The sequence below is a fragment of the Podarcis cretensis genome, assembly GCF_951804945.1.
Source record: "Podarcis cretensis genome assembly, chromosome: 13".
Classification (NCBI taxonomy): Eukaryota; Metazoa; Chordata; class Lepidosauria; order Squamata; family Lacertidae; genus Podarcis; species Podarcis cretensis.
This window is the reverse complement of record NC_137182.1, coordinates 16,427,414-16,455,040: the sequence shown is the minus strand read 5'-3', so window position 1 is coordinate 16,455,040 and position 27,627 is coordinate 16,427,414. Positions and strand designations below refer to the sequence as shown.

Below are 27,627 nucleotides of genomic sequence, written 5' to 3'. Positions count from 1 at the left end.
ATGACCTCTGAAGCTACAGTCTCGGGGAAAGTCGAGAGGCAAAAAACAACAACATGGCGACCAGCGTCATCTCTGCGCTGCTGGCCTTTGCCCAAAGCTTTCCCCATTTCAGAAACACAGTAGCTCGGCTGGAGTCGGCCTAACTCTGGCCAAATCGAAGCGAAGATGATATTATCCTCGAAGACTTGTAGTCTTGAAGGGGAAAAGGTCAGCGTTCGCAGCACAAGGCATGGGGGACCAGGACACAGATTTCTTACATAGTGGGAAGAAACCATTTAAGTGCAAAGAGTGTGGAAAGAGCTTCATACAGAAAGTCTCAGATCTGCTAATATTTTAAATTTAATCCCTGGGTCGTCCCCCCAGTTAAATTTCGATATGTCTCTTTGCTATTGTTTGAAGCAGTATAACCGGTATAGTTTGAAACAGAAATAGCATTTTCGGTGACACATTCATCTCCAGCTGAAAGATTTTCATCCTTCCCCATCAAGCTAATTCTTGTTTCACCTCGTACCATACTTCAACATAGTTATTTGGATTTAGCGATGCATTTTTATTTCTTAACCAAATACCCAAATATTTCACCTCACATACACACACACACCCCGATGCCCGTTTTGTTTTGAAGACCCTCTTTCTTTTGATGTGTCAGATTTTTTAGCCAGGAGAGAACAGGCCTTCTTTGCAGTGGCTCCCTGTCTGTGGAATGCACTCCCCAGGGATGTTTGCCTGGCACCTTCATTATACACCTTTAGGCGCCAGGCAAAAACGTTCCTTTTTAACCAGGCCTTTGGTTGATCCGATTTACATCCTATGCCCTTTTAAAATGTGTTTTTGTTGTTGTTGTTGGGGCGGCTATTGGGTTGTTTTTTATTTTTATTAGGTATTTTGTGGTTTTATATTTTATTCTGCGAACCTCCCTGAGAACCCCAAGTATAGGGTGGTATATAAATTCTAATTCTAATAATAATAATATAAATTTTATTTCTCAGTTTTTCAATTTTTGTGACATACAAACATCCAGTACAAAAAAATCCCCTTTGATTTTTCCCTTCCCACCCCTTTCGTGGTTCCTTCAGTTACACTTTTCTTATTGCATCTCAATAATCCATTTTTTTGTTTACTCCCTCTTTATTTCTTAGTCAATAGTTTTTAAGTTTTAAGGTAGTTTTTAATTTTAATATAATCCTGCAAATGAATTTAATTGTTTACAATAACTTTTCAAAGCTCGCTCCATCTTCCATGTGACAGCCCTGAGATTTTGACTCTCTCTGGTGTCACTGCATCAAACTGATAAATTTTCTTGCATTACCTAAACTAAACAGTTTTAAATGGATTTTGAATAAACGTGCAATTAATTTTTTAAAAAATAAAAAACTCAAACATTTTTTGGAATGCCATTTTCTTCCAACAATTCAGCCATTTTGTTCTAACAACTCAGCCATTTTGTGGAACGCCATTTTGTTCCAACAACTCAGCCATTTTGTGGTATGCCATTTTGTTCCAACAACTCAGCCATTTTGTGGAACGCCATTTTGTTCCAACAACTCAGCCATTTTGTGGAACGCCATTTTGTTCCAACAACTCAGCGTATCTCCGGGAGGCCCCAACAGCTCCTAGAGTGTGGTCGCTGCACGTTTTTTGGGGGGCCATGGGGGATTCTGGAGGAATCACAAACAATAGGACAATTCTTTCCTGACTAGGCCCAACAAAACTGTCACGCAAAGTCGCGAGGGAACTTTCCAAGTTCCCTGAGAGCCCCTCTCGCTCAATCTTCAGGCAGGGGCACGTGGGCAGGTGGATTCAAAAAGTGGGGGACAGGGAAAGAGCATAGCAAGACGGAAACAGCCCGAAGACTGGACTTTGGTAACCATCTTCAGGGGCCCAGGCTGCCTAGTTATAGCTTCCCTCTGCTATTCGGTTGCAAGAGGTGCAGTTGTTGTAAACAAAAATTGCCCTTTTCCCTTATAATAGGTTCCCTATTGGTAGGAGAGAATAACAGAGGCGAGCCAGAGAATATTGAGAAGCAAAGCAGCTAGTAAGCTTGATCTTTATTGATCTGTTGCAACAGGGTGCTCCCCTCGCCCGCAGGAAAGAGGAGGAACCCAGAAAAATGGCATGCAAGGCCTTATAAAGACTTTTGAAATTGCCACCCTGTAGATCAAGACCACCCCCAGAAACATCATACATACATCACAGAAGGGGTGTAACCTAAGACCACCCCTCAGATACATCACACCTTCATCACAGAAAAGGCGGTCTAAAACAGAAATTTGAATATTGTTTTTCTCCTGTTGTTTATCTCCTGTCTGGCAGGTTACTTGATTGGATTGCCTGGGGAGCCTGGCCATTCTTTTGTAGTGATAAATACTTATTTCCTGGGCCAGGTCACAGGCTCACACCCTATTCAAACACAGACATACCCCTAAGACAGGATTTGTGAAGGAAAAGACAATGGGGAGGCTTTCCCACTTTGACCTTGCAGAGAAAACATTTGCTCAGTTTAGGAATCAAAATGGCTTCAGGTCGGTCTTCCTGTGCTGATCTATGTACGTGCGGTTATGAACATTACCATATATCTAAGATCTCAAAAGTGTTGAGACTTGCTGGGACAAAAGTGACTTGCTGGGACAAAGGACCCTCCGCCAACCGCTTGCCATTGTCCCCCCACTTTGCTCTGCAATACTTTGGCACTGACTAACCACAGTCCCCTGGGCCACCTTTGCACTTCTAACAAGATGTGTGGCTATGAGACGGGTCTTTCCCTAAACCCCTTTTATTCCTGATGCCACCACAGATGATATTGATCACGATATTTCACCCTGATGTAGCCCAGTGTAAGGCATACGGATGAAATCTGTTTTTTTTTTAAAAAACAACAACAACCAAGCAATGGTTGCATTACGGCTTGGGTATGACTTGCATCTTGTTTGTTACTTTATTACATGGGTAGGCAGACTAAGGCCCGGATCCTGCCCAATCGCCTTCTCAATCCAGCCCGCAGATGGTCCGGGAATCAGCGTGTTTTTACATGAGTAGAATGTGTCCTTTTATTTAAAATGCATTTCTGGATTATTTGTGGGGCCTGCCTGGTGTTTTTACGTGGGTAGAATGTGTGCTTTTATTTAAAATGCATCTCTGGGTTATTTGTGGAGCCTGCCTGGTGTTTTTACATGAGTAGAATGTGTCCTTTTATTTAAAATGCATTTCTGGATTATTTGTGGGGCCTGCCTGGTGTTTTTACGTGGGTAGAATGTGTGCTTTTATTTAAAATGCATCTCTGGGTTATTTGTGGAGCCTGCCTGGTGTTTTTACAAGAGTAGAATGTGTGTTTTTATTTAAAATGCATCTCTGGGTTATTGTTGGGGCATAGGAATTTGTTCATTTCCACCCCCTTCAAAATATAGTCCGGCCCCCCCACAAGGTCTGAGGGATAGTGGGCTCTGCTGAAAAAAACTGCTGACCCCTGCTATTACAACTACAGCAGTGGGGATTAAACTACTGATCCTAAACCGATCCTAAGGCTGACCCTGCTTCAGATGTAACTACCACCCCCTACCGAACCAATAGCTCTCAACTGACTCCCAACTGCCTCACCGCCAACATTCAAACTCCTTTTCAACATTCAAACCCTTTTTCAAACCCAACTGCCTCATCGCCAACATTCAAACCCCTTTTCCAGTCTTCAACAACATTCCACGCTCCCTCTCCCCTCTCCCTTCCTTATTAATATTCCCTTAATAATTCTAATATAATTACCTTCCCTTTTTAATAAATTTATTTGGTTTTTCAAATTAAAGTTTTACACTCCAACATACATCATAAAAACAAGATTCCAAAGAATATCCTGGACTTGCCCTTCCTCCCCTTGGTGGACCCTATTGTTAGTCATTTCCTCCTGCATCTTTTATAATAATCCAAATCTTTTACTTCTCCATTATATCCAAAATTCACCACTGAACAACAAGTGTTATTCCAATCCTACTAATGATTTTAACTGTTTGCAGTGATTTTTTTAAGATAAATTATAAATTTCCCCCATTCCTTATTAAAATTTTGGTCTTTCTTCCTGATTTCTGATTCTTCCGTTCATTTTTGCCATTTTGGCATAATCCATCGACTTAATCTGCCATTCTTCACTGGTCTGGACTTTATCTTCTTTCTATCTCTGGGCCAATAACATCCGCATAGCCGTGGTCGCATACATAAATAATCTTTTCTGTTCCATTGCGATTTCTTTCTTTTTAAAAAATATTTTTATTGGGTTTTACAATTTTATCATCATCACAATCATTATTTCAACAAAACAAAGTAAAGTGTAGATCCCCAACTGCCCCGCCCCCCGGTGACTTCCCTCAACTTCCTTTTCTGGTTTTTTTTGGCATATTATCTCTCCCTGCTTATTTCTTATTCTTCACAGTTGTTTTTTTTTTTAAATAGTTATTGTTATTCTCTTATCATTTTAACATGGTATTTCTATTTCTATATTTGTTTTTTTGCTCCATTGCAATTTCGGCACCTCTAATGTACAGTAATTACCTTCCTTTCCATATTACATCCATGCAATATTTTACGCACCCTACTCTCTGTAATCATACTGTTAAAAGCCCTTGAGCTTCCCATTCCTGGTTCCTAGGAAACGGAGGCGAGCAAGCTGACTTAAGCTCTTGCCTCCTCCCATTGCATGTCCCTCATCTATGTTCTAAAAAGCACATATTCCACCCCACCCTACCCCCAAGAAATGATGTTAGGAACTGTAGCATGTTAGCGTTAATGGTTAAAAACTGGAGGGCGAGGTGAGAAGAGGTGGCGGAAACCCCACACCTAAATTTACCCTGGGCAGGTTAGAGAATTTCTGCTACCCTTAAAGAGAGATTAAATTTGTTTAACGTTTACTCCATGTCAATTCATTGGTTGAACTGCTGCAGTTGAACGTTTTTATATGTAAGCCCCCTTGCGTTCCATCAGGGGGAAAGGCAGGGTACCAGTAAATACTTAATAATAACTACCATTACTACCCGATTTTCCACACAAAAATACAAAGGGGGATCCTGAACATAAGCATGCAATGAAAGGGAGGTGGAACTAAAACCCTTCCTTTTACCATTCTGAGTGTGACTTGTAAGATCTTGCCTTCTCCAATCACAGGTTCCTCATCTATGTTCTAAAAAGCAGATATTCCCCCCCCCCCAAAAAAAAATGATGTTGGGAACTATAGTTTGTTATGGTTTCTGGGAATTTTAGAGGGAAGCTACAATCCCCAGGATCCTTTGGGAGAAGTCATGTGCTTAAAATGCTCATTGGAGGCACTTTAAATCATAGAATCATAGAACTGTGAAGTTTCTCTTTTTTATAATAATTTTTATTCATTTTCAATTACCATCCAAGAATAGCCTCTTTATAACAATACTAAATTATAATACAATTACTAATACTTTAGGTGGCCCCCACGGGCTAGATTTGATGGTTTGATTATTTTCTTTTTTTTCCTGCGTTCCAAAATCTAATTAATTTCAATTACATTCCAGTCAAAATAATAATCCTTTATACAACAACTGCAATATTAATAACTTTCATTCGTGTTGACACATTAAATGATTTTTAGAACTACAAGTGAGGCACTCAGACTATATCCTTGTTCTTCCTGTGTGTGGCAATTATTCTGTCCTTGATGTTTCTTCCTGTCCTTGTAACATGTTATGTTATGTAAAATGTCAGGGAAGTTTTTAATGTGTGATTTTACTGTATTTTTGGTTTCTGTGGAAGCCGCCCCGAGTGTAATGGGATAAAGGGGCTACTCGTGCATAAGCGTTTAAGCCCTCAAGGCTTTGCAATCAGTTTCTAAACTCTCCCAGTCCGCGGAGCCATGGTGCATGGCTACCTCAATCGCTGGCAGAATTCGTCAGTGGGCGCTTCCGGAATTTACGCCAACATAAGAGTTCCTTAACGGAAACTCTCCTTCTGGATTCTCTGCGTGACAGTTTCCTGCGCGGAGTAGGCGTCCCCAGCGGAGGTCCTGAGACCTCCCCGCTGTTCTCACTGGAAGTATCTTGGAGCCATCTCTCCAACTGAGTTTCTGCAGGAACTCTCCCTCTCCCCCTGCTGGTTCCTTCCTCAGCATCCGAGGGTCTCCTAGTCTCCTTGAGCCCTTCCACCACCTGACTCTCCGATGGCAGTTCCCTGACACCGAGTGGCTGGGGAAACCCAGCCAGACGGGCGGGGTACAAATAATAAATTATTATTATTATTATTATTATTATTATTATTATTATTATTATTTCTACAAAAAGTATATAAGGATTGGAGAATCTTTAAAGAATATTTAGAAAACTATGGAATAAAAGGAAACAGCTTGGCAGAATCAGACTGATCCCTGTATTGCATAAATATAAGTTTGTAGGGAGGTAAAAAGAAATTATATAAGAAATATGTAACTGTGTGGTATAGAGTAATGGATAGACAGAGTACAGTGAGATTAATTGGAAGTCAGTTTTAAATTTCTTTTCCATAAATTTTATAATTGTGTTCAATACCAGGAGTATATATGATGATAATTATATTAATCTTCTTATATCTTATAGTGTGGTAGTTTGTTTGATTTTTCTGTTATTTGTTTGTTTGATTGTATGTTTGTTTACTTGTATGTACATTTGTTTTTCATAAATGTATCTATTTTAAATTAATAAAGATATATTTTTAAAAAGTAAAATGTTATGTCTATCTCTTCCCAAGGGACATCTTTCTAGTCCGACCTCCTACAGTGCAGGAACCTCAACCAAGATCATCCTCTGCTTAAAAACCTCCAGCGAAGGAGAGTCCGCCACCTTCCGAGAGATTCCTTTCCACTGTCAAAGAGTGTAAAAGGAGAATGGGGAGCGTACCTTTCTGCATGAGATCAAGAAAGGAAGCACTCCAGCTCCTCAAGAAGTTGATCAGCCAAGCTTTCTTTGGAAGTTGTGGCCTGTTAATTCCTTTGGGAATCGATTCCTCACATGTGCCAGGAGGAGATCACATCCTGCTTCCTTCACAGGGCCATGTTTCCAGAGAATGGTCTGTGTCTCCAGCTCCCAACCTGATGGGCAAAGGGGCAACCAAGCTATCCGTATGGTTCCTGGTTGCCCTTTTTGGATCCCAGTGCAGCCTAGCAAAGAGCAAAGCTGTTAACACACCTGCGTTTGCTCGGCACACAACCCAAGCGGAAGCGGAACTCAGGGCCTTTCCCCAAAAGGTATGGTGTGTATACAATCTATAGTTTTAAGGGAAAGGCCTCTGGCGGGATTTAGCTTGCACAGGGCAGGAGCATACTGAGATTTATATTGTATTATCTGTTTGCACCATCACTGTGTGCGGCCCTGAAAAAGAGGTTCATGCCCCAAGGGGCTTACAACCTATAATTTGACACGGGGAGGCAACAGGGAAAGGTTGAGGGTCCAAGGTGGTTCCTAAGTCCTGCTGAAAGACATAAGCCAGGGTCTGTGAGTTTAGATTTCAGTGCCTGGTGTGGGTGTGACAGCTGAATGTGCTTCTGATGGGACGTTCTGTCCATGGAGTTCAGTCTGTGGTTTCCCCATTCACATGTGCAACTTCACTTGAAGTTGCAGTCATACAATATATGAAACGGCTTGCCTCATCTGAATTTTATTATTTATTCCCCGTCCATCTGGCTGGGTTTCCCCATCCACTCTGGACAGCTCCCAACAGAACACTAAAATCAGAATAAAACTTTAAACATTAAAAACTTCCCTAAACAGGGCTGCCTTCAGATGTCTTCTAAAAGTCAGATAGTTGTTTGTTTCCTTGACATCTGGTGGGAGGGCGTTCCACAGGGTGGGCACCACTACCAAGAAGGCCCTCTGCCTGGTTCCCTGTAACCTCACAATGAGGGAACCACCAGAAGGCCATTGGAGCTGGACCTCAGTGTCCGGGCTAAACGACGGGGGTGGAGACGCTCCTTCAGGTATACTGGGCCAAGGCCATTTAGGGCTTTAAAGGTCCACACCTACACTTTGAATTAACACATACAATCAGGAACCGCCCTCAGACCTGCAGGTACAAGGCAGTATATAAATTCAAGAAACAACAACAACAATTAGGATAGAAAGGAAAGGGTTAAGGGAGAAAAGCTGCTGGAGGAGGAAGAAGTGAATGTAAAAAGAACAAGTTACAGGTAGGTAACCTGTTGGTCTGCCATAGGTAAAGGTAAAGGACCCCTGACCATTAGGTCCAGTCGTGACCGACTCTGGGGTTGCGGCGCTCATCTCGCTTTATTGGCCGAGGGAGCCGGCGTACAGCTTCCGGGTCATGTGGCCAGCATGACTAAGCAGCTTCTGGCGAACCAGAGCAGTGCACGGAAACGCCGTTTACCTTCCCGTCGGAGCGGTTCCTATTTATCTACTTGCACTTTGATGTGCTTTCGAACTGCTAGGTGGGCAGGAGCAGGGACTGAGCAACAGAAGCTCACCCCATCGCGGGGATTCGAACTGCCGACCTTCTGATTGGCAAGTCCTAGGCTCTGTGGTTTAACCCACAGCGCCACCAAAAAAAATAACAAGTAAGAGGGATGAAAGATTTGCATGGCATAGGGAGGACATGGTACAAGTTGAGCAGAAAAGGAGAATGAAAGAAGAAGAACCTTTCTGCATGAGATCAGAAAGGAGGGACTCTAGTTCCTCAAGAAGCTGGTCAACCAAGCTTCCTTTGGAAGTAATGGCAAGTTAATTCCATTGGGAATCCATTCCTCACATATGCCAAGAGGATACTATATCCTGCTTCCTTCACAGGGCCACGCTTCCGGAGAATGGTCTGCGTCTCCAGCTCCCAGGCTGATGGGCAAGAGTGCAACCAAGGCATCCGTGCAGTTCCTGGTTTCCCTTTCTGGATCCCAGGTCAGCCCTACCAAGGCACTGAAGGAATCCTCATAGAAGCATCTTTGTCCTCGTGCCTCTTCGCCACTTCCCATTGTTTGCGTGGGTATGGCGCCTCCTCAGCCATTTGTTGCATGCCGGACTTTGGGCCAGAACTTGGCTGCTACATCCTTGCTAAAGGAGAGCTCCAGGATAGGAGGTAGGAGAAACTATCCATTGTGTGACCCATAGGAAAGCTTCCCTCCCATGTCCCCCCCCATCATCATGCCCCAGACTGGTGCTAGCATGGCTTGGAGCCAGGTGCCTGCTGATGTCTCTGCTTTGCAGCGAGGGAAAGCAGCAGCCTAGCTTTGGGAACTGCCTCTGTTGTCCTGTCCTCATCCCGGGAGAGACTGGAGCCAGAAGAAGGACAGATGACTGGGGCAGGAGGAAGGAGGGGTCCTTATGAAACACTGCTGGATCAGGCCCATGGCCCATCTGGTCCAGCATCCCCTTCCCTCTGGTTCTTCCCAGATGCCTGCAAGCAGGATTCAAGCACAAAAGCACTCTGCCCGCCTATGGCTTCCAACAACTACTTTGGAGAAGCATAGCTGCCTCTCACTGTGGAGGCAGAGCGCTGCCATCATGGCTAGTAGCCTTTGATAGCTCTCACCTCCACTGAATCGTCTAATCCTCTTTTAAAGCCATCTTATCTGAGATGCTCTTCCGGTACATCTGATTCTCCCATGCTTCATTGTTCCAGCAAGAAGGTGGCAGGCTATTGTGAGGTCAGCAGTGGGATCTTGCCCTCGCACCATACAAAGTTACAGCTGGTTCGTAATTGCATGCACACCATTACCAGATCCAGTGCTTTTCTTTAGAGAAAAAGTTTCCAGTACAGTACTGCGTATCCTTGAGTACCCCCAGAAAAAAGCACCAATTATATCACAACCACCGCATCATACATTGAAAGCCCTCTTCTACCACTTTCAAGGTCTTGACTTTTAAAAGTATCTTTCAAAAAAACACACACCAAAGTCCTTTTTGCTGGGGATAATTCAGACGGAAATTCCCAGGTGTCAAAAAAGGTTGTTTATGTATGCCACTACTGTGGCCTGTGTTTCGTTAGCCCAAAAATGGAAAACAAGTGAGGTCCCAACTAAAGAAGAATGACAACTTAAATTGATGGGATATGCACAGCTTGCAGACTTAACATATAGAATAAGAGAACAAGAAGAGCAAACGTTTAGAGAACATTGGAAAACGTTTATTGAATACATGGGAAATAACTGTGTACACTTAAGAACGTTGGCAGCATTAAGATAAATTCAACAGTGTAAATAAGTTTTGATGGATGTAATAATGGAATATTGAATGGTTTAGTTTTTGTAAAATATGCAGAGATTCATGAAATGCAAAGGAACAAGAGTAGAAAGATAAGCTACATTTACAGGGGCAGCGGTCACAAGGCACTCTCATGACAGCTGCAGAATGGAAGTATTAAGAATGGGAGAACAGCTCATCTGAATCGGACTAAACAGCTTTCTGAATATAAACAGAAGACTACACAGCAGCGTTATGCGTTACTTTCTTAGCCCCACCGGTGTAGGGATAGCAGCACAGGATAAAGCTACAGGACTGCTTCGGGACTCTTCCAGCCCAACCTGCAACAGGGGTACTAGACGACATTGCAGGCTTCTTGTAAAGCACTTTCTCTTTATTGCCCTAACTCCAACATCATAGCTGTCAACTTTCAGATTTGAAAATAAGGTATCAGCAGCCTCGAAAATAAGGAATCAGCAGCCTCACCTGTCCCGGGGACAGTCTACTCTACAGGATATCTAACAATCCAGGATAGCAGTGGGAAGTGGCGCTGGAATAAGGGAATTTCCCGCAAAAAAAGGGAAGGTTGACAGCTATGTCAAACATGCAATACTCAAAGTGAATTACACTGCAGAGCCGTCATACTCCCAGCCGCAACCACTTCAGACTTTCATTATGGGATAATGAACTGCATTTGTATGGAAATCTGCATTTTTTAAAACGTCTAAAAGCAAAACAAGGGTTTCCCTCCCCACACATCAAATGAGTTTCGATTAGAGGAGCACAAACTATTTGCTGCTACCATTTTGTTCGGCGGTATGCATGCCGGCATACATTTACAGGGGCATTAACATCTTGGCTTTCTGCAGATTTCTGGGGGTGGTGTGAATAAGCAAAAATAGCAAAACAGCACACGTTCAGTATAACTTAAAAAATACCGTATTTTTCGCCCCATAGGACGCACTTTTTCCCCTCCAAAAATGAAGGGGAAATGTGTGTGCGTCCTATGGGGCGAATGCAGGCTTTCGCTGAAGCCTGGAGAGCGAGAGGCATCGGTGCGCACTGACCCCTCTCGCTCTCCAGGCTTCAGGAAGCTATCCGCAAGCCTTGCGAGCCCGGCGGGAGTTCCCGCAGGCTCACAAGGCTTGCGGGCAGCAGCCTGCAGCCCCGGTGAGTGTCCGCAAGCCTCGCGCGCCCAGCGGGAGGTCCCGCCGGGCGCGCGAGGCTTAGGGCGGCAGCGTGCCGCCCCAAGCATGGGGAGCCCTCCGGAGGGCTCCCCGTGCTTCGGGCGAGTGTCTGCAAGGCTTGGGGCGGCAGCCGCGGCTGGGGGGGGGGGGAAATATATATTTTTTATTCATTCCCCCCCAAAGAACGAGGTGCGTCCTATGGGCAGGTGCGCCCTATAGGACGAAAAATACGGTAATTATTCAGTTCTCCCTATCCCGAGGATTCAGGATTCCTATTCATAGCTTTCAAAACCAATGAAGCCAATAGATAGCGCAAGTGACTTTCACAATGATGAAAAGCAAATGCATAAAATAATAACAGTAATTGCACGTCTGAAGAAGACAGTAATGTGCAAAAGCTAATGCCGCGGCAGATTTGTGTTAATCTTTTATGTCTCACTTCCAAAGATGCTGCACAGAACTCTTTTTTTATCCACTTCTGAAGAAGAGCAGAATGAGTCATTTACTATAGGGCTCAAGTATGATAGCAATTTAACTATGTGATGCTTTGACTTGTTAAGTGTTACCAGGCAATGGCTGTCCCGATACGATCCGGAAGAGCTCTTGATTTCCTTCCAGTGCTGGCGCAGTCATTTTTAATTCACATGGAACTTTAGCTGCCCTCACCTCATACTAAAAGAATGCTCAGGACCTGATTTTATGTGCCTGAAAAAAAGAGGAGGTGGAGGAAGCGGTTAGCAGCAGATAAAAGTACCAGAGAGCCTGGCATTAATGCACTAAAATAATGCTACAGTGACTGGGCAACCTTCCTCTGTTAGGGAGATTGCATTTAATAGTCTAGGATGGCAAGGGGGATTTTCCTTTAATGGATGCTAATTTGGGAGCTATTGCAGGTATCATTTGTTATGGCCGTGCAAGGGCCTAAGCTCCCATATTTCAGACACATGGTTCATACCGTGCTTTTTTCTGGGGGGGACGCATACCCCTAAACATTCTGTGGATCTAAGTTTGGCCTCATTGAGAGGCAGGATTTCAATATGAGTAGGAAAATGAGAGTACCCCTAAACATTTTTTTTAGGAAAAAGAGCACTGGGTTCATTTATTTAGATATGTGTGCATTTATGAATATTTGTTCTATAATTGAGACCTTTGAATTGTTAGAACAATGTTCACCTGATCCTGGAGGAATAGATCAAAGGAAGGCTCTTCATAAGAGCTGGATCAGGCCAGTGGCCCACCTACAGCAGCATCGTGGTCTCACTCGGTTCTGACTCCCCCTAAAATAAATCTTGGCTAGCCCATGTTCAGAAGCATTATATTATATTATATTATATTATATTATATTATATTATATTAATTATATTAATTATTGCAATAGAAGTGTTTTGTTTAGAATAGCATTTCCTAATCTGTGGGTCACACAGCCTGTGCAAGTGGATCACAGGCTTTAGAAGTAAACCCCAAGAATCAGTCCTTAACTGATATGAACGCCTCTAGTTTTGTTAGCATGATAATACTGTTTTTTTTTTTTTTTTTTGACTTTCAGCATTTTTTTTTTTTTTAATATATTTTATTAAGGGTTTTCTTGTTTTACAGTGTAAGTGTAATGCCTCGTATTTTTTTTTTTCCCCGTGTAACATTTTTACAAATCCATTTCATTTGTTGAGGCATTAGGGGGAGAAGAAAAAAGAAAAGAAAAAAAAAGAAGAAGAAGAAGAAAGGAGGGTGGAAGGAGGGGAGATGGATGGGGGTGGGGTGGGGTAGCGGTGTTTCTATTATGCTTAATGTATGTAGTTTGGTGTCAGCGTGCTTGTGTTGTTCACTTGTGTTCCTTTGGTGGTGAGAGAGGTTGGGGTTGGCCTAGGATGTGATTGTTTGTTTGTGATTGGCTGTGGTGATCTTTGTTTTCGTGTGTGAGTGAGGTGGGTGGGTGTTTTGGATCAAGTTAGCCATATTGATTTGTATGCTGTTGGTGGATTATTGTCATTGTCCTGTTGGGCTGTGTATGTGATAAAGGGGAGCCATACCGGGGTGAAGGTGTCTTCTTCTGTTTGTCCCCGTGTCAGTTTCAGTTTGTTAGTTAATTTTTCTAGTAGGGCTGTTTCCCATACTATTTGGTACCATTGGTCCATGCTTACTCCTGACAGGTCTCTCCAGTGTCTGGTTATGGTGTTTCTGGCTGCTGAAAGTAGGTGGGTTATGAGTTCTTTGTGGAGTAAATGGGCATTGTTGTCTTGGAAGATGTTTAGTAGGGCCAATTCTGGGGTGAAGTCTAATACTTGCTTTGTTATTTTACATATTTCTTGCATGGCTGTTGTCCAGAATAGTTGGATTTTGGGACACTCCCACCACATGTGGAGGTATGTGCCTGTGGAGGTGCACCCTCTCCAGCATTTTGGTGAGGTTCCTGGGTGTATTAGCGCTAGTTTCCTTGGTGTTAGGTACCACCTGTAGGTGAGTTTCAGTGTGAGTTCTTTTCTTTTCGTTGATATGGATTTAAAGGGGGGTTTAGACCACATTCTGGTCCATTGAGTGGGGTTAATCTCATAGCCTATGTCATTCTCCCATTGTTTTTTGATTGCGTCTAGGGGATTTGCGGGATTTTGGAGTAGTATTTTGTATATTGCGGATACCGTCCCTTTACCATTTCCCTTTGTTGTTAGGAGGAGGTTTTCAAAGGTTGTCAGGGGCCTAGTTGCTGCTGATTTTACTGTTGGGTTGTTTAAGAGGGCATGTAGTTGGTGTTGTGTTAACCAGGGCATTTGGGTGTCTTCTAGTTTGTCTTGTATTTCTTGTGTTGACAAGGGTTTGTTATTTTTATAAAAGTCTATTAGGCGATATAAGCCTTTGGTTCGCCAGGCTTTTATCTGGAGGTTTTGTGCTGCATGGTGGAATAATGGGTGGTACGCCAGGGGGATTAGTGGGGATGGGGTTGGGGATAGTTTGCCTATTTGTGTTTTCCATGCTTTGAGCATGGTCTGTGTGTACCTGTTAAGTGTTGTGGGAATTTTCTTTAGTTTGTTTGGGAGGAGTGGGTATGTTGTGGTGCAGGTATTTTCAATTGTGTCCCTCTCTAGGTGTACCCATTGTTTTGTCTCATCTTCTAGTATGTATGGAATTATATGACGTATTTGGTTGGCAATGTAATATGCTTCTATGTTGGGGATTCCCCATCCTCCTTCTGAGGTGGGGAGGTGCAGGTATTTGGGGCTTATTCTTGGTTTTTTATGTGAGAAGATGAAAGAGTGTAGTTTTCTCTGCCAACTGCGGAGTTGGGTTGAGGGGATCCAGATTGGGAGGGTTTGGAATAGGTAGGTTAGTTTTGGGAGTGTGATCATTTTGATCATGGCTATTTTGTCTGAGAGAGTGAAATTCGTGTTATTCCATCTCTTTAGGTCTTTGTTAATTTGCCGCCACAGGGGCTTGTAGTTGTGGAGGTACAATTTGTTGAGGTTTCTGGTTATTTGTACCCCTAGGTATCTGAACTTGGTGTGGCAGAGTTTTATTTTGGTGACCTTCGTGAGCTCTTTTTGGGTGTGAGGAGGGGTGTTGAAGCACATAGCTTCTGACTTTGTAAAATTTACCTGTAGGCCCGACACCATTGCAAATTTGTTGAGTTCTCTGATTAGGGAGGTTGCTGTGCTTATGGGGTCTGGTGTTGTCACCATTAGGTCATCTGCAAAGAGCCCTAATTTGTAGGTTCTGCCTTTTATTTCCACTCCCTTGATGTCTGTGGCTGCTCGGATGCGGATTGCTAAGGGTTCCAGAGCCAGGATAAATAAGAAGGGAGACAGTGGGCATCCTTGTTTCGTGCCTCTTTGGATAGCTATAGTATTAGAATCCATATTGTTAATTCTGCATTTTGCTGAGGCTTGGGAGTATATTTGTTTGAGGATTTGTAGGAAGTTGGGGCCAAATTTCATGTTAGTTAGTACTGCTAATATGTATTTCCACTCTAAGCAATCAAAGGCTTTGAGGATGTCTAGGGACATAATTGTCAGTGGGAGTTTCGTTGCCTTGCTGTGTTCGATCAGGTTCAGTAGTTTCCTGATGGGGTCTGTTATATTGCGGCCAGGGACAAAGCCAGTCTGGTCTGGGGCTATTAACTTGTGTAGGAAGATTTTTAGGCGGTTGGCCAAGATTGATGTGAATATCTTGTAGTCTTGGTTTATTAATGAGATTGGGCGGTATGATTCTACTTTGAGGCTGTCTTTTAGTGGTTTTGGGATGGAGACTATTTTGGAGTGGGTCCAGGTTTTGGGGATGGGGCCCCCTTTTATGATGTCGTTGAATAGGCGGGTCATGTAGGGCATCAAGGGTTCTTTGAATTTCCTATAGAATTCTGCTGTGAAGCCGTCTGGGCCTGGGGCTTTGTGTGGTTTCAGGTTTTTGAGGACCACATCTATTTCCTCTGGGGTGATAGGGCTGTCCATGAATTCCTGTTCCTCATCAGTTAGGGTAGGCATGGTCAGTCCTGCTAGAAATGTTCTGATTTCCTTCTCTGGTGGGTTATGGGAGGTGTATAGGTTGGAGTAGAATTCTGCAAATTCTGAGGTTATTTCTTCAGGGGAGGATGTTATGTTGCCGTCTTTTTTGGTGATGCAGTGTATTCTTGTTTTGAGTGCTTTTTTCCTACATCTATTTGCTAGTAATCTGGAGTTTTTCCCTCCATATTCATAGAAACGTTGTTTAGAATATAGAATGCTGATCATTGTTTTGTTAATTTCTAGGGAGTCTAGTTCTCTCCTTTTTTGTTCTATAAGTTTGAGGAGTTTTTTAGATCCTGTTTGTTTGTAGCGTGTTGAGAGGGCTGTGATGTCTTGTTCTATTTTGCTAATTTTTGAGGAGGTTTGTTTTTTAAGGAATGTTTTCTCTTTTATGCAAGCTCCTCTGGTGACCGCTTTCATTGTGTCCCATAGGAGGGGGGTTGTTATATTGTCTACATCGTTTTCCTTGAAGTAGTTTTGGAGGGTTTTTGTGAGACTCTCTCTAATTTGTTTGTTTGTAGTTAGGATGGGACTGAAGGACCATGATGGGGTGGTTTGTGTTCCTTCTCTTATTTTAACGATGACTTCTACTGGGGCGTGATCTGTGATTTTAATGTTACCGATGTTTGTTGATTCCACTGAGGGGATCAGACCCTGTGTGAGTAGAATGCTGTCCAGTCTGGACACTGTATCATGACGTCCCGATTGGAATGTATGGCTGATGTCTCCCGGGTTTTGCTCACTCCAAATGTCGTAGAGACCCCTGTTTTTTAGCATTTTTAGTAACTTGTAAGAGTTCCTAGTTGTTGGGGGTTTCCTTCGGAGGAAGGTTGCCCATGGGGTTGTAGGGTGGATATCTTTCAGGGATATACCTTTCATATTTAGATTGAGGTCCCCTCCTAGGATTGCTTCCCCTTCAGAGAAGGAGAGGAATTTGTTTAGTGTCTTCTGGAAGAATTCTAATTGTTTCGCGTTTGGGGCATATATGGAGCCAATTGTCAGTTTGATTTTACCATCTAGTGTCCCTTTAGCGAAAATGAATCTGCCTTTTTTGTCCCTGAGGACTGTTGTGGCAGTGAAGTTCAGGTCTCTACTGAGTATTATGGCTACACCGCGAGCTTTCCCTGAGCCTCGTGCAACCCACTGCTGACTGAAGCGGGGGTCGCTCAGGAGTTTGCTGCCTTTGGGTGGGTTGTGTATTTCTTGTAGGAAGGTGATGTGTGGTTTCATGGTGTTTATGTATGAGGTGATGCGTTTTCTTTTGATGGGGTTTCCCAGCCCCCTCACGTTTAATGTAATTGCTTTTAGGTTAGCCATCTTGCTTATCTATTATGTGGGGCGATTCCCTGCCAACCCGTTCGGGTTGTCTTGTGTCTCTCTCTTCGTGTTGTTTAAAGAACCAGTGGGGTTGCGCTGACCTAGGGTGTGGTGGGTGGGGGGCTAATGGGATTAGAGTAAGATTTGGGTTAAAGAGTAGGGGGTAAGTTGTAGAGAGTTTCCTATATGTAGCCATATAGGTGTTTGTTTGGGGTATTTTGGGCCATCTGGCATTTAGCCGGTTGGTCCTAGGTCTCAGCTGGTGTGGAAGGCCGTGTTCAAGGACAGGCCGTCCCCCCTGTTGTTTGCGAGAGGGGGAGATCAGTGAGACAGTGTGAAGTGACTTTGTAACGTCGCTGTCAAGTATAAGGTTCATGAGCAATGTTGCCAATGTTATGAGCAACATTGTTGGTGTGTTGGTGTGTGGGTGTGGGTGCTGGTACGCTCTGGTGCCACCATAGTGCTGGTTGGGTATCAGATTTTAGCCTGATTGTGGGTTGTGTTATTGAGGTTGGAGGAGTTGTTTTTCCTTAGTATGGAGTATGGGAATGTTGAAGGTGTGGGTGGTGGGGAATGTGGTTGAGGTCGTCTGGGCTGGTGTTGGGGTGGGGATTTCTGTGGGGGTGTGGGGCTGGGGGGATGTTGATGGTGTTAAGTAAATCTATGTTTGGGGGGGGGAGAGAGGGGGAATGGGGGGGGAATCACCAGTCCTTCAGTTTGTGGCTTCATTCAGCTGCGGTTGTTGTTGTTGTAGGGTTGTCCATCTGCGATGAATTGGTTTGGTTAATCTTGGTCTGGTTTCTTGTGTCGTATGGCCGGCGGGGTGGTTCTGAGCATGATGCTTGTCTGTATTGGTTTGCGTTGTTGTGCCGCTTCTGTTGTTTCCTTTTCTTCTTCTCTACCGTCGTCCAGTTGTTTGCTGTTGTTTCCTCGTGGTTGGGGCTGTCACTTGGTGGGTTTGTCGGTTGCCATTCCGGTGGGAGGTCCAGTTCAAGGTTCTTTAGTAGTTGTAGGGCCTCAGATATGTTGGTGGCCGTGTGTTGTGTTGTATTAGTTGTTACAATGAGGCGGAAGGGGAAGCCCCATCGGTATTTGATCCCGGCTTGTTGGAGCCGCTGGGTGAATGGGCGCAGGCTTTTCCTCCGGTTTAGGGTATCCTGGGATAGGTCCTGTAGGGCCAGAATGGGGGTTTCTCCATATCGAAGGTTGGTTGAGTTTCTGAGGTTGTTCCATACCTCTTCCTTCTTTTTGTAGCGCGTGAAGCATACAATGATGTCTCTTGGGGGGGCGCTGGGTTTTGGCATGGGTTTTAGGGCTCTGTGAGCCCTCTCCAAGTCATCTGCCTCAAGTTTCAGGCCTGGGATTGTGTTTTTCAGCCAGCGTATAATTAGGTCTGCTGGGCTTTTCTCCTCTGTTTTTTCAGGAAAGTTGCGGAAGCGGATGTTACAGCGTCTATTGCGATCTTCAAGGTCGGCTTGCTTAATTTTCATCTCTCTGTGTTCTGCTTCCATTTGGTTTACCAGTTCGTCCAGTTTCTTGTTCACACGTGCGTTCTCCTCCCGGTATTGCTCTATTATTCTTTCTTGCATTTGGTTCTTGTTCTCTAGAGCTTCCACTTTGGAGGTTAGATTGTTGATTAGTGCCTGCATGGGAGCCATTGTGGCCTTCAGTGTTTCTTCTAATCGTGCTTCTAATCTTGCTTCCATTTCCCTCAGATCTCGTTTCGTTACTGGGTGGTCGTCATCTTGAAGGGGAGTTACGGTATTGGCATTGTTTGCCATCTCCCTGGTTGGTGTCATCTCAGTCTCCCTAATGGTTTTGGTTTGAGGTTGGCTTGGCATCCTCTTGGAGTAGGGCGTGTGGTGGTTAGGAGTTGTGGCAGTGGTGATTCCTGGGTATTGTTGGGTTGCTGGGCTGATCAGGCGTTGCCGGTGGCTTTTACAGAGCGTTTGGATTAGGTGGTCATTTGTGTCACTTCTAGCCTGTGTTTTAAGAACTTGTCTAGAGTTTCTGTGGTTGCCTCAGCGATGCCGCCAAAGCGGGGGGGGGGGGGGAGGTAAGTAGAGATGGGTAGACTAACGGACAGACAGTTCATATAAGGGGGAGGGGTTAGCAGGTAGAGATGCAAGAGATTAGAGGGGTGGGGCCAGGGAAAATATGTGTTTAGGAGGGGGTTGTATATACCCAAAAAGGGTATTGGGGTCCGGTTAAGGTGGAGGTTGGGGTTGGGGGTGCGCTCAGAAACAGAGACAGACAAATAGGCTATATGTAAAGGGTGGAGGGAGAAAAAGGAAGAAGAAGAAAGAAAGAAGAAGGGGGGAGACGGGGGGGGGGAGAGGGGAGATTGGAGTAAAAGAGAAGAGAGAGAGAGAGACAAAAAGAGAGTTGAAAGAGAGAGGAGAGATAGTACAGTAATATCGGCGGTATTAGATTGCCGCAGTAGTTTTAGCTATAGTATGAGGGGGGCAAAGTAGGATATGGTGATATGAGTGTGTGTATGTGTTTCCTTTAGGGGAAGGGGGGGGATGGAGAGAGGGAGGAGGAAGAGAAAAGGAGAGGAGGAGGGGGAAGGGTGGGAAAAGGAGGGAGAAGAAAAGAGAGGGGGAGAGAAGGGAGGGGGAGGGAGGGTGAGCTGTGGCAATGGTATGGGGGGGAGGTCTTATTCTAAAAGAGGGGGTGGGGGGAAAGGGCTCCCCCCTCAAAAACAAGCTGACGAACAGGCTAAAAAGGGGGTGTTGATTTTAAAAGATAAAGGGGATAGAGAACAAAATTGGGGATGGAGAAAGGTGGGATAAAAGGAAAATAAAGGGGGTGAAGGGAGAGAGAGAGGAGAGAAAAAAGGGAGAGAAAAATAAACGGGGGGGGGGAGTATCAATAGCAATAGCAGTGATATGGAGGAAATTTTTGTTTAAAAAGAGAGTGGTGGTCATGGATGGGGGTGAGAGATCCCCCCCTCGAGAACAAGCTAACAAATAGAATAGAAATAGAAATAGAATAGAGGGGGGGGGATTGTGTTTTTTTTTTTTTTAATATATATAAAAAAAGAAACCTATTTCCCCCTAATTATTATTATTATTTTCTGTTTGAAAAAAGTAAGGGTGGCTGCTGCAGCAGTGGCCCCTCTTTTAAAAAGAAAAATGATCAAAGTAGGTATATGGGGGGGGGAATAAAAAAAAAGGGGGGACTTTTTTTTTTTAAAACAAAAAAAAAGGGAGAGGGGGAGGAAGGGGTTAAAGAAGGATATATTTAAAAAAAAAAAGGGGGGGGGAAGAGGGTAGTTTCTTCCTTTCTGCGATCTCCTTTGTCATGCGGTTTTCCTCTGTTTTCCGGAGGGGTAGGTTCCCGTCGGCTCAGCCACGTGTTTTTTCGGAGCCTGTTTTTTCGGAGCCGTGCTCACCTACCTCTCTGGGGGCAGCAGCGGTAAAGTTGGGGCTCTTTTTTCTTTCTTTCCTTTTCTCCTTCTTTCCCCCTTTTCTCTTCTTTTTCTCCCTCTCTGCGTTGGCTGCACTGTCCTCCTGGTTTTGGAGCTCCTCTTAGCTGTTGGGGGGGGGTGGTCGGGTGCCTTTCCGGGTGCCTTTCCAGCTCAATCTCAGTCCTGGGGGGGTGTTTTGGCTCCTTTGATGGATCCCCGGGCACCCCCAATTCCTCTCTGCTGGCAGTGCTGGCGGCAGCAGTCCTGGGAGTCCGGGAGTCGGCCAGACAGAGCCTTTTACTCTGGCTGGCTTCAGGAGCTCTTTTCTGCTGTTGCAGCCGCCATGCTGCCTCGCCGGAAGTCCATGATAATACTGTTTTGACGTTTGTAACTGAACATCAGAAAGACTCAAGCTCTATTATCACAGGGCTGCCATACGTCCCTGTTTCTCCAGGACATGTCCGGGAATCTGACTGTCAAAATGAAGTCCAGGCGGAATTTCACCGAATTGGAAAACCTGGACGCATGGCAACTAGGGCGATGTTCTGAAAAAAACCTCAACTACTTAAATAAATATTTTGTTTATTTGTTATGTTGGATATGTGATTGTAAAACTTTAATTTGAAAGACCAAATAAATAAATTTATATATATACAGTGGTACCTTGGTTTAAGAACAGCTTAGTTTATGAACAACTTGAATTAAGAACGCTGCAAACCCGGAAGTAGGTGTTTTGGTTTGTGAACTTTGTCTTGGAAGCAGAACATGTTCCGCTTCCTGTTGAGTGTGTTCCATTTGTAAATTGAGTCCCCCACTGCTATGGGAAAGCACACCTTGGTTTAAGAACACTTTGGTTTAAGAATGGACTTCTGGAACGGATTAAGTTTGTAAACCAAGGTACCATTGTATATATAAAAAAGAGAAACGTAACTGAATTTGACAATTGAATAAAAACGTTAAGTAAACCCTCCATCATGCATGCTGGGGTGTGCTTCTTGGTTTAATATTTACCCGTTTTAGAATCTTGTAGCTGTAGTATGAATAGCTTAGTTACTTTTTCATTCTGTTTGGAAGGATGTGAGTGAGTGTTGAGGAACAGAGTCCACCTTGCTGATAAGGAACCAATGTTTCCTTCATTGCAGCTATAAAGGAATAAGGGCACAATCACAACAGTGCTGACAAACCAAGATAAGGTTTCAAGAGGGGTTCACTGAAAGTTTAATCCTACGTGCCCTACTTAGAAACAAAATTTCTTTAAAAGCATTCAGACATTAGGAACATTTGAATACAGTCCTTCCTGTTGCCTCTGCAGCGTCATTATTATGTTTTATAATTGTATTATTATTTAGAAGAACCACAGTTTAAGATGTGAAACAAGACAAAACTCCAAAAACAAAGTTCCTAAGCACTAAACTGGGAACCAGCATCTCACAAGTCTATACACATTCCATGTTAGGCACCATCTAGTGGCCTATTTCCATACAAAACTCATGAAACTGCCCTCCTGGCTTATCTAATGCTATTTATGTGAGCGTCCGTCTGATACTGGGGAGTGGGTGGAAGCAGCAGCAACATTTGTAATCTCTGTCTGCATGTATGAAAAAAGCCACAAAGCTTGATTTTGCTCGGGTTTTTCACCCCTAGCAAGCTACAAGTAGTTCATACCACAAACATATATGTCTGCTCAGAAGGAAATTCCATTGGGTTAAATGGAGTTTGCACCCAGATAAACGTTCTAGGTCGGATTATACCCTCAGTCTATAGGATTATAGCACTGAGGTTACACACCGTTAAACTAAGCCCTTACAGGTGTTCCATTAACTTATATTTTATCTTCATCAATTCTCAGGTGATCATGCTTATTTCTGTGCTGCAAAAAGCTTACTGCCTACAGCCCAAGTAACAACTGAAATGACCCAAGGACCCAGAGGTGGCTGAAGAGCTGGAAACCCAGATTAAGGTAGCATTTAAAGCATTCTTGTAAACTTTGGGTCTGTCAAGGAAACTAGACTACAATTCATGCCTAAAGAAGGGGAAATGAGGAAGAACACTGTTGCACTAAAGAAAACACGAAGTACAAGGAAGTTGGGCTATATAGCCTAAAAATGTGGACGAGTAAACCTATAGCTGGGAACTCAGGTGGCGCTGTGGGTTAAACCACAGAGCCTAGGACTTGCTGATCAGAAGGTTGGCGGTTCGAATCCCTGTGATGGGGTGAGCTCCCGTTGCTTGGTCCCTGCTCCTGCCAACCTAGCAGTTTGAAAGCACATCAAAGTGCAAGTAGATAAATAGGTACCGCTCCGGCGGGAAGGTAAACAGCGTTTCTGTGCGCTGCTCTGGTTCGCCAGAAGCGGCTTAGTCATGCTGGCCACATGACCCGAAAGCTGTACGCCGGCTCCCTCGGCCAATAAAGCGAGATGAGTACCGCAACCCCAGAGTCGGCCACGACTGGACCTAATGGTCAGGGGTCCCTTTACCTTTACCTTAAACCTATAGCTAAGGCTTAGCACAGTATTTAATAGAACAAGCTGTCTCCCCCCAACCTTTTCTTTGTAGTGGCTTTGCTTTTTAGCTGTCCAGTATGCAGCGATTTAAGAAATTAAAGCTTCTTCTTTTAGGAAAGCAAGTGGCAAAGTGTCATTAGCTGAGTTTCTAGCATCCTATCAGTTCCAGGTGCAACAAATATAATTCTCACCTCGTTGGTTTAAATTTAAATTTGTAATACGCCATTTGTGGTCCCAATCTACCTGAGCTGATATGAGGATGCTTAATCCGGATCAGCAGTTCTCATTTTCTGCTTCTGAGGGGCAGTTTCCACATTGAGCTTTCCGCTGAACAAACCCTGGGAGTTTGCCATGGAATTGAACGTGCTGAAAAGGATTCAGAGAAATGTTTTAGATAATACAGTGGTACCTCGGGTTAAGTAAGTTCTTAACCTGAAGCACCACTTTAGCTAATGCGGCCTCCTGCTGCCACTGCACCGCCGGACACAATTTCTGTTCTCATCCTGAAGCAAAGTTCTTAACCCGAAGTACTATTTCTGGGTTAGTGGAGTCTGTAACCTGAAGCGTATGTAACCTGAAGCGTATGTAACCCGAGGTACCACTGTATATTAGAACAGCACCACCACTGGATTCAGCCAAAAGGTCATGGGCATAGCCAGGATTTTAGTTGGGGGGGGGGAGAACCTCAATTCACTATGTATTTTTATTGATTATGGGGGGGGGCAGATGCCCTTCCCTGCCCCCTGGCTACGCCCATGCCAAAGGCCCAGTTAATCCACTGTCCTGTTCTCACAGTAGCCAACAAAAACCCTATGAGAAGCCTCTGAAGCAGGAACTGATCTCAACAGAACTCTTCCCAACCATACTCCCCAGCAGCTGACATTCAGGGGCACAATTCAAAGTGCTGGTCATTAGCTATAAAGCCCTAATGCAGCTTAGGCGCAAGCTATCCAAAAGACTGCATTTCTGAAACCTGCCTGGGTTTTGTGATCTTCAGGGGACGGCCCTTCTCCCGGTCCTGCCACCCTTGCAGGGACACTTGGTGGGGACGCGGGAGGGCCTTCTTGGTGATGGCTGCTCCAAGACAAGGGTGGCACTGTGGTCTAAATCACTGAGCTTCTTGAGCTTGCCGATCAGGTCAGCGGTTTGAATCCCTGCGTGGAGTGAGCTCCTGTTGCTCTGCCCCAGCTCCTGCCAACCTGGCAGTTCGAAAGCATGCCAGTGCGGCGGGAAAGTAGATGGCGTTTCCGTGCGCTCTGGTTTCCATCGCGGTGTCCCATTGTGCCAGAAGTGGTTTAGTCATGCTGGCCACATGACCTGGAAAGCTGTCTGCGGACAAACGCCGACTCCCTTGGCCTGAAAGCGAGATGAGCACCACACCCCAGAGTCAATGTTTTAGCTTTTTTTGCTCCAAAACAACTTGGGAACTCCTTCCCTAGAGAAGCTGAACTGGTTCCTGCCCCCCTTGTTGTCTTTCCACAGGCTTTTAAGAACTGACTGTTTTTAACAAAAGTGCTGGTGCCCTGCTGTTTTAGGTGCGATTGTCTGTATGTTTTTAATAGATCTTTCCTACAGAGAGAGAGTTTTAATTCTATTAATGTTTGATTGTTTTTAATTATAGGTGCCCCCATGTTTTTAGCTATTCTTACATTATCTGAAAACCACCTTGAGTCCCTGTCGGGGGGGAAAGGTAGGGTATAATAATAATAATAATAATAATAATAATAATAATAGTACATTGGTTTACTGTCTTTGTGTCAGAGAGCAGAAACTCTGTAAGGAGACATGTGCAGTGCAATAGCTAGGATTAGCATCCAACAACGAGACTGGTGCATCTCACAGCATGTTCTTTTTATGACAGCTATGGGAAGCTGCATTGCATGTTTTCGTTAAGTCCACTTTACTAGTGCATTCTCGTTTATTGTTGTCCCCTTTATTGGGGAAGGTCTCTACTTAACTTGTGCTACTCCTCTCATAACAGAACAATAAAGCAGAACTTTCCAAACTTTGCGTTGTGACACATTAGCATCTTCAACACAGTGTGTAGGCTGGAAAGGGGATAGTTTCACCTCTGCTTTGCTAGTAAAATGGAATTACCGTGTCGCGAAATGTTGCATGTCTAAAAAGCGCGCCACCAGCATGAAAAGTTTGGAAAACTCTGCAATAAAAATTCTTTTTTCTTTTTTAAAAATGCAATTAAATTGCAAATCAAGGGTCCGCCTAGGCTGACATCCTGTCTCATCCTCCATATCCATCCTCAATAGCAAAACCAAAGTAGCTGCTTGAAATATCCCAAAGGCATTGCATTTTTAAAAAAGAAAGAAAAAAGGTTGGAGCATTAGCCTCTCCAACCTGGACTCACTCATGAAACCCATTGAGGAATATGGATAGAAAATTTACAGCATTAAAATTATATGAAAATGATACATCAATGGTACTGTTATAAGAATTCTATGGTCCCAAGTATAAAATAAACGTTCCTAAATGTACAAGGGAAACACATACATAAGTATATAAACCACGTGTCTGAAATAGTACAGGAGAGCAATCCTGAAGTCATTGACTCTCCCAAACCATTCTGACCCTCCCAAATTGACCTCAAATATTTCTTGGCAAGGAGGAAGAAAATGGAAAAGCCTCTTCATTGTCTTTTGCTTACCTGTCTTAAGGACATATTTGTGTATGAATAGGGTGAGCCTGTGGCCTGGATTCAGGAATTAAAGTATTTACCATCACAGAAGAATGGCAGGGCTGCCCAGGTAAAGCAATCAGTGACCACTGTCAGGTATCCTGGCAGACAGGATTTCTGCTGTAGACAGCCTCCTGTGATGTATTTCTGCCATAGCTGTCAACTTACAGCCTTGAAAATAAGGGACCTGCAGCCTCACCTGTTCTAGGCACTCCAGTCTTCCTGTCCTCCTGCAGTCTGGTCAAACTCATGCTGGTAGCTTCGAAAACACTGTCCAATCAACTTTGTAACCAGAGGTTCAACTGAATAGAATCTGAATCACATGCACCACAAGGCCTATGCAGCCTCAACTTAAGATGGCTCCCCGGCCTTGCTTTGCACTGCAAAGTTTGCAGCAGCATGTGCAACAAAATGGCATTCAGCATTCAAAAACCCTCTCAGCTTGCATTAACTAGCCACACACAAGGCATGCAAGCTCCACCCCCCAGTCGTTCTTAGACTTCTTATTGGGTGAACAACACAGCCAAGCAACACAGTTGAAGCCTCCCTCCTCCCTGGCCGGGAGGGAGAGGAGCTGCTTCCTTTGAAATTTAAGGGTACATCATTTAAGGAACATTTAAGGGACATCCATCAATAAGGGACAGCAGCGGGACATGGCGCTGGAATAAGGGACTGTCCCTTCAAATAAGGGACACTTGACAGCTATGATTTCTGCTGTAGACCTGCCTCCTTCTGTGATGTATGTACTGTATGATTTTTTGGGAGTAGTCTTGAGCTACAGAGTTGGCAATTTTAAAAGTCTATATAAGGGCTTGTGCACCATTGTTCTGGGATCCTCCTCTCTCCTGCGTGTGGTGAGTGAGGACCCTGTTGCAACAGTTTAATAAAGATCAGGGTTACCAGCTGCTTTGCTTCTCAATATTCTCTGGTTGGCCTGTTATTTTCTCCTACCGACAGGGAACCCACTTAAGGACTCTATACGGGCTCTTGGATACCCCATAAGGGAAAGGAGCAGTTTTTCTTATAACAGTACCTACCACCAAGTAAACTGGCAAAAATGTATAACTCTAAATCAAATAAGTGTTGGAAATGTAAAGAGAAAGAAGGTGCTTTTTATCATATGTGGTGGTCTTGTAGAAAGGATAAAGCTTACTGGGAATTGATATATAATTAATTGAAAAAGATGTTTAAAACAACGTTTGTAAAAAACAACAACCAGAAACTTTGCTTTTGGGAATTATAGGGACAGAACTATCCAAACTGTACAGAAATTTATTCATGGATGCGACTACAGTGGCTAGAATGTTACTTGCCCTAAAATGAAAAGAAGTCCCAGCGAAAGAATAATGGATTCAAAAACTTTTGGAATATGCAGAAACTGCAAAACTTACCAGAAAAATTAGAAATCAAGGTAACAAACTTTTTATAAGCTTTTTATAAAGTTGGAGTTGTAAAAATGAGATAGGATCTTACTACCATATGTGGTGGACTTGTATGGTTATAAGCGAGTTTTGGAATAACATATGATGAATTTAAGAAATTATTTAAATTTACTTTTAAAAAAAGACTGGATATTTTCCTTCTAGGAATACTGCCAACAGAAATAAAGCAAAATACAAGACCACTGCTTATGTACTCAATTACAGCTGCAAGAATACTGGTAGCAAGAAGCTGGAAATGCGAAACCACACCAAAAGACAGGATGCTATAACTGATATTCTTTTCTTATTGTTAATTGTCTTTTGTTCTTTTTATTTTTATTCTCTTTATTTTTTCTCTTTTTATCTTCGTGTTTAATTTTGTTGTAACCATTTGTAATACATTTGTAAGATGATATTTTAAATCAATAAAGATTATTTTTTTAAAAA

The 27,627-nt window shown here is 43.7% G+C and overlaps 1 long non-coding RNA gene across 6 annotated transcripts; it reads left to right on the top strand.

Moving 5' to 3' along the window:
• The first annotated feature begins 207 nt into the window (after positions 1 to 207).
• Positions 208 to 27,627, top strand: LOC307201080. 6 transcript variants are annotated; one of them, XR_013832507.1, is made up of 7 exons: positions 3,444 to 4,683; positions 5,146 to 5,710; positions 6,288 to 7,225; positions 8,778 to 9,060; positions 22,416 to 22,526; positions 27,003 to 27,170; positions 27,346 to 27,627. It is a non-coding gene; the product is annotated as an uncharacterized lncRNA (long non-coding RNA). The 6 variants fall into 6 exon arrangements; XR_013832504.1 differs by lacking the exons at positions 3,444 to 4,683; positions 5,146 to 5,710 and adding an exon at positions 208 to 260 and having other exon boundaries at positions 6,730 to 7,225; XR_013832505.1 differs by lacking the exons at positions 3,444 to 4,683; positions 5,146 to 5,710 and adding an exon at positions 1,974 to 2,522 and having other exon boundaries at positions 6,730 to 7,225.